The sequence below is a fragment of the Lactuca serriola genome, chromosome 7, assembly GCF_051521515.1.
Source record: "Lactuca serriola cultivar US96UC23 chromosome 7, Lser_US96UC23_V15, whole genome shotgun sequence".
Taxonomy (NCBI): domain Eukaryota; kingdom Viridiplantae; phylum Streptophyta; class Magnoliopsida; order Asterales; family Asteraceae; genus Lactuca; species Lactuca serriola.
The window spans coordinates 34,737,895-34,747,618 of record NC_136414.1 but is presented as its reverse complement, the minus strand read 5'-3'; the positions used below and the strand labels follow the sequence as shown (position 1 = coordinate 34,747,618).

The 9,724-nt window shown below is 33.9% G+C and overlaps 1 long non-coding RNA gene and 2 pseudogenes across 2 annotated transcripts; all 3 read right to left on the bottom strand.

Annotated features, from left to right (window-relative positions):
* Nucleotides 1–411: 411 nt before the first annotated feature.
* LOC145063869 (F-box/LRR-repeat protein 25-like) lies at nucleotides 412–1,457 on the bottom strand (annotated as a pseudogene).
* A 2,837-nt stretch (nucleotides 1,458–4,294) lies between these two features.
* Nucleotides 4,295–5,361, bottom strand: LOC145063868 (F-box/LRR-repeat protein 25-like; annotated as a pseudogene).
* Nucleotides 5,362–5,641: 280 nt separating this feature from the next.
* On the bottom strand, nucleotides 5,642–9,011 carry LOC145063416 (uncharacterized). Of its 2 annotated transcripts, XR_013687944.1 has the most exons (6): nucleotides 8,651–9,011; nucleotides 7,392–8,071; nucleotides 6,252–7,309; nucleotides 6,047–6,160; nucleotides 5,905–5,960; nucleotides 5,642–5,821 (listed from the first exon to the last, which is right to left on the bottom strand). It is a non-coding gene; the product is annotated as an uncharacterized LOC145063416 (long non-coding RNA). The 2 variants fall into 2 exon arrangements; XR_013687943.1 differs by having other exon boundaries at nucleotides 6,047–7,309.
* Between the last annotated feature and the right edge of the window lie 713 nt (nucleotides 9,012–9,724).

The following is a 9,724-nucleotide window of genomic DNA, read 5'->3' as shown; positions in this document are numbered from 1 at the left end:
GAATGCGGCCAGAAAAACGTCCCAATGAAGTCGAAGGCATCGTATTTATAGGGTGAAAGCGGGGGCCGCTCATCACTGACCGTAAACAGGGTTTACGGTCGTAAACCAGTTTAAGGTCGTAAACGAGTTTACGGCCGTAAACCTAGTTTACGGTCGTAATCCCCTTTAGACCAAAAATGTTGATTTTTTAGAATTTCAGGTTCATGCGCGATTTTTTTTGGTTTCGACTCGTAAACAATTTATTTAAGCATAACTAGATTATTTTATTAAACCAAAATTTTGACGGAAAGTTAACGGATCTGAAATTTCATTAACAGAAATGCATAACAGAAAACGGAAAAAGTTTCGGGTTGTCACAAGCTAATCATCATATGATGACAACAAAGACATAAATTGCCAAAGAAAAAGAAACTATACCTTAAAACAATAAGCCCCAATCTTAAGCTCGTTGACATGGTAAAGATTTAGTATAAATTCTTTAAGCATCTCTTCTTCCACTTCTTTACATGTTGTCTCCTCAAACCTGAGCTTAAAATAATCTAAGGTTGGATATGACTACAAAAGACACATTTACCAACAAAAGCTTCCACAACCACATGCGACCTTCGATTTTTAGTGATACAATATAAGGAGCAATGATTTCGATAATACTGGCAGAATCCTCAAATTCATCCCTGTATCTGGAGAACACAAAGTTCTTAACGCTCTTTGAAGTAATATCAACCCGACTATAGCCAAGGCAATCCTCCAACTCTAGAGTTTCCAATAGAGGACTCCCAGATAATATGTTTTCAATCAAATCTTCATCTAAATTCCCATTGGAAGTACACAAACTCCTAAGATTTTTCCAACTAATCACCCTAACTGGATTGAGCTTGCTGCCTGATAATCCAAGATCAGTAAAACATGAACTGATGAAAATAAATTGATCTAACAGAAACTCAGCTCCCAAATCCATAGAAAAATACAACTTAAGCTGTTCAACATTACAACTTATTGCATAACTAATCCACTTGTTGAGCTCGGATTCAAATCGAATATCATAACCGGTAACTTCAGAATGATAAAGGTTAAGCACTTCGAATTTATTGAGCTTCAATTGGCGACATTGAGTTAGGGTTTTTTTCCACAAATGAAACGAAATCGGAGTTTGATTTAGGGTTTTGGGGACATTGATTCATGGGATAATCTGAGTGTTTAAAAACAAGAGTATGTACCGAAGTCCAAAGGTGTTTCCATCGCTTGGAGAGTGTACCTGTTCTAATTGCGTCTTTTGTGGTGGGTAAACGAGACATGATTTCAATAAGCAAGTAATCCGGCAACAAGCTGATTCCATCCTCTTCCCCCTTCTACATGATTTCTTGAAATTTTATCCGTGTAGGAGCAAATGTAGGTTGATTTTGTCCTTCTTCCACCATTTCCATGGCTGCAAAAGAACCCTCACTGCTTTCCTCCATGAAAAACGAGACAAAAAATTAGGCGTAAATGACTAAATGTATCCGGAGGAGGGATGAAGTTTGGCTTTAGCCACTAAGCTTTGAAAAAAATACAATTCAGTACACATATATATGATTGGTATTAGGTCCATAGACGAACAAACAAACACAAACAAAGCTTGTTTGTATTTGTTTATTTAACTTTAAGTGAACAACAAACGAGTAAGAAATTTGGGATTGCTTATTTAACTTTAAAAGTAGTTTTGGGCAACATTATTTAGTGATTTATGATGTTAGGAGAATGAGTTTTTAATAGTATTTGAGTTAGCTTTTTATGGTTGTAAAAGTAAATAAATCAACAAGTCAAAAAATTATTAGAAGTTTAAAAGTAAATAAATCAGTAAGTCAAAAAATTATTAGAAGTTTAAAGATATAAATGTCAGTTTATTTTTAAAAAGCCAAAAGCTATTAAAAAGTCACAATTCCTACTTTTTGAGGCTTTCCAAGAAGCCATTGAAAAATAATTTTCTTTTATCCATTTTTTTTTTTTTAATTTATGGATTTTTTTCAACAAAAAAAGAAACGATAAATCAATAAGCTATTTCAGAAAACAATTCCAAACACCCTCTAAAAGATGTCACAATTTTGATATGGAGATCAATTTTTAATATTTTATTATTAAATTTAGCTTATGTCGGCGTTCTACTATAACAAAAGTTCGACAATTTTGGTGGTAGAAGGAGACAAAATAAATTAGAGCAATCAAAAATAGATTTAGAATAGAATCGGCATATCATCGAAACCTAACCCTTAGCCTCCAAACGAGACATAACCTACCAATATTATACATCAAACCAGTTTATTAAAGGATAATGAATAAACTACTACTAAAGCTAATCATCATTTGAATTTTACTTGGATATAAACTGTTAGAGTAAATGAAAGCTTACCTTACAACAAGAATCCCAAATTTTAAGCTCCTTGACATGGTGAAGGTTTAGCATTAATCCTTTAAGCATCTCTTCTTCCGCTTCTCTAGGTGATGCCTCACAATGCCTGACCTTTGTATAATCAAGATTAGCTTTGACTAAAGAAGACACATTTAGCAATTAGCATCAAAAGCTTCCACATCAACAACTCATTTTAGATTGTTAGTCATTAAATATTAGGAGCATTAATTTCGATAATATTGGTGAGATTACCATCATCATCATAATCGTCACTAACCATGTATCCAGAGAACACCAAGTTCTTAATGTTGTTTTGAAGTTATATCGAGCGAACTGTAACGATAGCATAATTCCAATACCAAACTTTCCAATTGAGGACTACCGGATAATATGTTCTCAATCAGATCTTCATACAAACTCACACCGGAAAAACACAAACTCCTAGATTTACCAGCTAATCTCTCCAAATGGATTAAGTATGCAGCTTTCTAATGTAATATCAGTAAAACATGAACCGATGAAAAATAACTGATCAAATGAAACTCAACTTCAAATTGTGTATAACGTTAAATTACGTTGTTCAACTTGACATGTCATAGCACAAGCAACCAATAGTTGAATTGATATTCAAATCAAATATCATAACCGTTGATCACTCCGAATTTCTTGAGCTTCAATTGTTAGGGATTTGTCAAAGAGCGAAACGAAATCCGACAGCAGGTGATTAAATCTATTTGTGTAAAAATTAGAGTAGGAACTCAAGTCCAAATATGTTTCCATCGTTTGGAGAGTGGACTTGTTCTGGTCTTTTGTACTGATTCGATCTTCTCCCCCTCTGGAAATCCGCATCAGTGCATTACCAGTCACCACCATAACAACACCATTCCCGTGGCCAAATCTTAACTCATAAATACACACACATACATCATCATCAAACCATCATTAAGTAGATTACACAAATTTCCACCCATTTCTATATGACTCCAGATAAGAATATAAGAGTGTTTGGCCTCTGACTTATTCATTAGAAAAATCAACTGATGTCACATGCCATGAAGAAACCTAAATCCATGCCCACCCTAGCACATCAAGACTATTATTATTAATTCATCTTAACGGTTTTAAAATTACAAATAGGATATGAAATCTTGCATGCGTCATGGCTTCACAATAGAAATCACAAATGTAAATATAACACACACCACACCACATAAGTTGCGTTTGTTATATAGATAGGGACAACCTTTGTATGCCAATTTATATTGATTATAATAAGAGGACATGTGAACATACAAGAGATCCATGTCCCATCTTGCCCCATCTTGTCCCACCTTTTTGGGTGGAACACACTTTAAGACCATCCTGCCATGCCAAACAAAAGGGGCCTTATCTTTGATCTATATGTTGGTAACCACAAAAGCATATGAGTATAACAAAGAACCATTTGGCTATTTTGATCGAAGAAAATACATAAGTCATACAAGACTGAATCAACCACAAACAATAAATCAAAACAAAAGCAATAGAGATTGCAAGAAAAAACAAAGCTTCTAAGCTACAATAAACACATTAGAGTAATAACTAATAGTGTTCAATCTGTTCCTAAAAAAAAACACTAGTCCTCAACAACAACTCTTTTCTCGGCTAATTTTAGTTTTACTTGTATGGCCTTAATTTACTCGAGTCAACCATGAGCTTCACATTTGATGGAAAAATAAAACCTTTAGCTCTCAAATGAAAAAGAACCTACCAAGTATACAAGTGAGAAGACAACAAAAATGATATTATATTAGGCGGATTGATTGATTGAAAAGACAACAAAAGGATACTTGCAACAAGTTTATCGAACTATTATAACTTATGTTTCTTTTTTTCTACAGAGATATACATCGGAAAGCAAAATTTTTTTTACCTTAGAACACAATTCCCCAATTTTAAGCTCCTTGAATGGCGAAGGTTTAGTATAAATCCTTTAAGCATCTCTTCAACCACTTCATAAAGTGATTTCTCATATTTTCCCATGTGTGTATAATTTAAGTTGGCTTCGACTAAAGAAGAAACATTTACCAACAAAACCTTCCACAACAACAGTTTACCATGGATTGTTAGTGATAAAATATTAGAAGCATTAATTGTGACTATTAAAATTACCGGCATCATTATAATCCTCATGATCAAAATATCCAGAGAACACCAAGTCCTTAATGCTCTTTGAAGTAATATCAAGACGCCTATAACCATAACAGTGACACAATTGCAAAGTTTCCAATACAGGACTACCAGATAATATGTTTTCAATCAAATCTTCATCTAACTTCTCATTACTAATACACAAACTCTTAAGAATTTTCCAACTAATTCTCATAGTTGGATTCAATATGCAACAGTCTAATGTCTGATCTATAAAACACGAGCTGTTGTAAAAAAATTGACCTACCACAAACTCACATTTGGAGTATAAATGTCGTAAGGATAAATGAAGCTCTTCAACGTTACATCTTATAGCATAACGAATCCAATTGTTGACATGAGACGCAAGTCCATTATAACGTATGATATGCACTTCCAATTTCTTGAGCTTCAGTAGACGATGTTGAGTTAGGGTTTTGTCAAGCATGGAAATGAAATCGGACCACTTGGGACTGTCATTTTTATGCCAGAACATTAGAGTAGGAAGCAAAGTCCAAAGATGTTTCCATCTTTTGGAGAGCATAGTTGTTCTAATTGCGTATTTTGTGTAGGGTAAACGAGAGAGGATTTCAAGAAGCAAAAAATTTGGCAACACGCTGATTTGATCCACTTCTCCTTTCCCCACGGATTCTTGAAACTTTATCCCTTTTGCATCAATTTTAGGTTGATTTCGTTCTTCTACCCCAACGTCTATGGTGGTAACAGAGCTTCTTATGTTCTTCCTATCCATTCCTTTTAGTTCTGGCGGTGGCTAGCGGAAGTTGTGTATTGGCGAGATGCAGTTGGACGATGTTATGATCGAGAGAATGAGGAAATGTAGGGATGTCAACGGGGGCAAACGGGAGAGAAAATAGGTGCCCCGCCCCGCCCCTGAAATTAGTTGTTGCCCCCGCCCCCGCTCCCGCCCTCGGATCCCCCATTTACACAGCCCCCAGTCCCGCCCCCGGTTACCTCCATCGCCCCCGGTTCCCCGGCTTAAAATTGATTTTTTTTGCTAAAAAACTACTTTGTTTTTTTTTAGCAAAAATACTATTTTTAATAAATTTTAAAGCTTAAAACCTAATATTTTCAAAACTTAAAAATTAAAAAATCCAACAATTCCAACAATCTTATGAAGACAAATCCTACATTACAAATACAAAATACGACAAATCCAAAATTACAAATATAAAACACCAATTCATTAAATCTTCGGTATCCATTAATTTCCTTCAACTCTTCATTCACTGACATTCGAATGTCCTCCTTAAATAAATAACAAAAATAGTAATAAAATAAATTATTATATTAGTTTATTCAATACAAAACGACAAATTGAACAATTTTACCTCAAGTCCCTCGTCATCTGCATCTGAATGTACATCATCACCATCAATAACACAACCTAACAAAGAAAAAATAAATAAAGGTAATAAGCATAATATATTAAAATGAATTAAAAAACAATGGTTTAAGCAAACTCATACATACCTTTTTTACCCGGCCATAACCAATTTTGAGTGCATATGATAGCTTCAATTGTTGACGGAAGAAGTCTACTCCTATGTGGACCAACGATTCTACCACTTGTAGAAAAAGAAGACCCTGAAGCAAACAGTGGAGATAGGAATGGCTAATATGTCTTTTTTAATCAAACATAATGTAGGATACTTAATCCCATTTAACTTCCACCAACCTAACACATCAAACTCATGAATCTGGGGTAAAGTGCCTTCCTCTAAGTACCTTTCTAATTCGTGTTTACAAAAACTTCACTAGTAGAAGAATTCCATGAAAAGAAAGCATCTAATGAGTCCATGTCACTTGCGGGAGCTGCATCTCGACTAGAAGTGGGCTTACTAGTAATATCATCATTACTTGCTTGACTCATATCGTAGATATACATCTTCACAAATTTGACGAACTTTTTGAATTTCATCTTTTGCATTATCTACTCCATATACAATAGAAAAAAAAAATACTCTAGGAGCTTCATCTTAAACCTTGGATCCAATATCATCGCCATAGCCAACACCCCGTGACTTTCTTTCCAATACTCATCAAACTTTGTAATCATATTTTCGGACATTTCGCTTATTTCAATGAAACTAGATGTATCCCATTTCTTTAAAGCAATCTTTATTTCACATATTTTGGGGAAAATGATGGTTGTTGGATAGTTTGTTCCCGAAAATAATTCTATGACATTATAAAAGATTTTTAGTCTATCACAAAGCTCACTTGCGAAAGCCCACTCTATCTCATCAGGTGCATTCTTATATTGGGGCTCAGGTTGTTGTAACCGATAAAACACCTTCTTGTATTTCAAAGTTGTGGAAAGCATTAAATACGTAGAATTCCATCGTGTTTTACAATCAACAACTAGGTTTTTTTTTCACAAGAAACATTCTCACACTTTGCATTTTTTGAAATGTGTCAAGTCTTTTTGGTGTAGCTGTCCAAAAACTACAACTGTTATGCACTTTCTCAATCCCATGTCCAAAAACATCCAACCCACTCCTCACAACTAAATTCAAAATATGCGCAGCACATCGCATATGAAACATGCTTCTACCCAAAATCAAGCTATCAAAAGGTAGTTTGTCTACCATCAAATCTATCATGCAATTATTTGTTGAACAATTATCAAAAGTTAAAGTTGATAATTTTTTATCTATGTTCTAGTCCAACAAACTATTCATCAACACATTACTTAGTTTCTCAGTAGTATGGAGACATGGCACATATATAAACCTACCAGTGAACAAAATAAATTCAATTTAATTAAAGAATGAATACTAATAGATTAAAGAAATTAATATAAATTAAGTATTACCTCAAAAGACGACATTGTAATTGCCAATAATCATTAATGAAATGGGATGTCACTGTCATGAATCCTCTTTTTTGGTAGTTGGCAGTCCACATGTCGGTAGTTATTGCAATCCTACCTTGAATACTCTCCAAAAAATGCATCATCCTTGCCTTTTCCTCACCGTACAACTTAATGACATCAAATCTAGCTGTGTTTCTACAAATAGGCCTAAAAAGTGGTTGGAGCCCTTGACAAAAATCTCTAAAGCCTTCGTGTTCAACAATTCTAAGTGGGTAATCATGTTTTGCGATCATTTTAGCAAGATCGGTTCGCGAATCGTCATAATTAAAATGATGTGTTGCTAAAATTGATCCTCCACTTTGATCCATCTTAGATTTTTTTCCGGTTAACTGACTCTGAAAATCATAAATTTTCTTTTGCCCAATTCGTATTTTGCATGACTTATGGTGAGAATACATCCCTTTGGTTCCATTTTTGGTTGTGTAAGTAATTTCTTTTCTACAATACTTACAAACAACCTTTTTGGTTCCATTAACTTCTTCATAGGTGAAATGACGCCACATTGGAGATGTGAATTTAATTTGTTTCTCGTTACAGTTAACTGTAGAATTGGAGGTATCATTAACCGTGTTTGAATCATTAGGTTGACTTGGTTCTGCTGAAGATATAATTACAAAAATCTGAAAATGGTTCACACAAACAATCAATGACTATAAATGTAAAATTGATAAGAATTTACAGTTGACTATAAGTGTAAAATTGATAAGAATTTACTTTTTTAGAAGGAAACTTGTAGTTAATTCATTGATAGCGGCAAACAACAATATAAATCGAGTTCTATTATTCTATATAAATCATTAAATCAACTTCTGATAGCAGCAGAAATTATGAAATTATTAACTGTGTGAAATCATTAAACAAAATTCATTGATAAGATACACTGTATGAAATTATGAAACCAGGAAGAGTTTAATTGCAAGCAGCAGAAATTGATAACAGAAAGTGGTAGAAATTGATAGAGCAGGAATTGGTGAGAAACACAATTGATAGAAGCAAGCAATCATCATATTAAGACTGTGAAATTTGTTCATTAAAATAAATCTTAATCCACACTAATGTTTGAGAAATCTAAATCAACAACACTAAATAAACCTTAATTGAGAAATTGAAATCACTCAAGTGGTACTGTGGTAGAATCGATTGTCAATTGAATCCGAGAAGGAAAGACAGAAACGCAAATGGAGAAGGAAAGACATTACCATGGAATGCAGAAGGGGTCGGCAGCGGTGACGGGAAGGAAGGTGGAATCTGAAGTCGGAAACACTTAATAAACCTCACTGGTCGCCAGTGGGAGTTGGAGACGATGAAAAGTCATAGTCACCGTCGGAGAAGTCGTTGGTCTCCTACTCGATGATCGAGAATAAGAACGAACGAGTCAATCCCCGGGAAGGAAGGAGGAATTTGAAGTCGGAAACACTGAATAAACCTCGCTGGTCGCCGGTGGGAGTTGGAGACGATGACAATTGACAAGTCGGCAAGTCGCAGTTGAAGTCGTTGGTCGCCTACTCGCTGAACGAGTCAATGACGGAACAAGGAAAGCTAAACTGCTAAAGCCCTAATTTCCTTTCCCATTTGTATTTTAAATTATATATATATATATATATATATATATATATATATATATATATATATATATATATATATATATATATATATATATATATATATATATATATATATATATATATATATATATATAAACGGGGCCCCGCGGGAGTACCGGACGGAAATACTCACTTCCACCCCCGATCCCGAAAATAAACGAGAGTTAAAATCGCCCCCGCTCCTAAATTTTTTTAAAAATTAATCCCGTACGGTATCGGGGTCCCACGGGAACGGGTCCCGCGAGGGTTTTTGACATCCCTATGGAAATGAGATATAGGGTAGCAATTAGCAGATTATACGATTGCACATATGTATTTTAAATAATTTGTCCCTGATTTTTTGGGATTTATTTTATTTTTTTGCAATAGAAAGAGGAAATGAGATATGGGACAAAATACTCATTTTTAGCAATTGCGCCCGATTATACAATATTTTACTAGTTGTGAGATTCATTTATTACATGAATTAATTTAAAAAAAAAATTATGAATTTATAAGAAAATAAGAAAAATAGTGAATTATTAAAATTGAAATGCTTTCTTTTATTTTAAATTTAAACAAATAAACGTAAGAAACTAATAAGATTTAATTTGAAAATTTTGAAATTAGAAGGTCAGTTCTTTAATAAAATTGATATTCATTTATTAATATATTTATTATAATTATTAT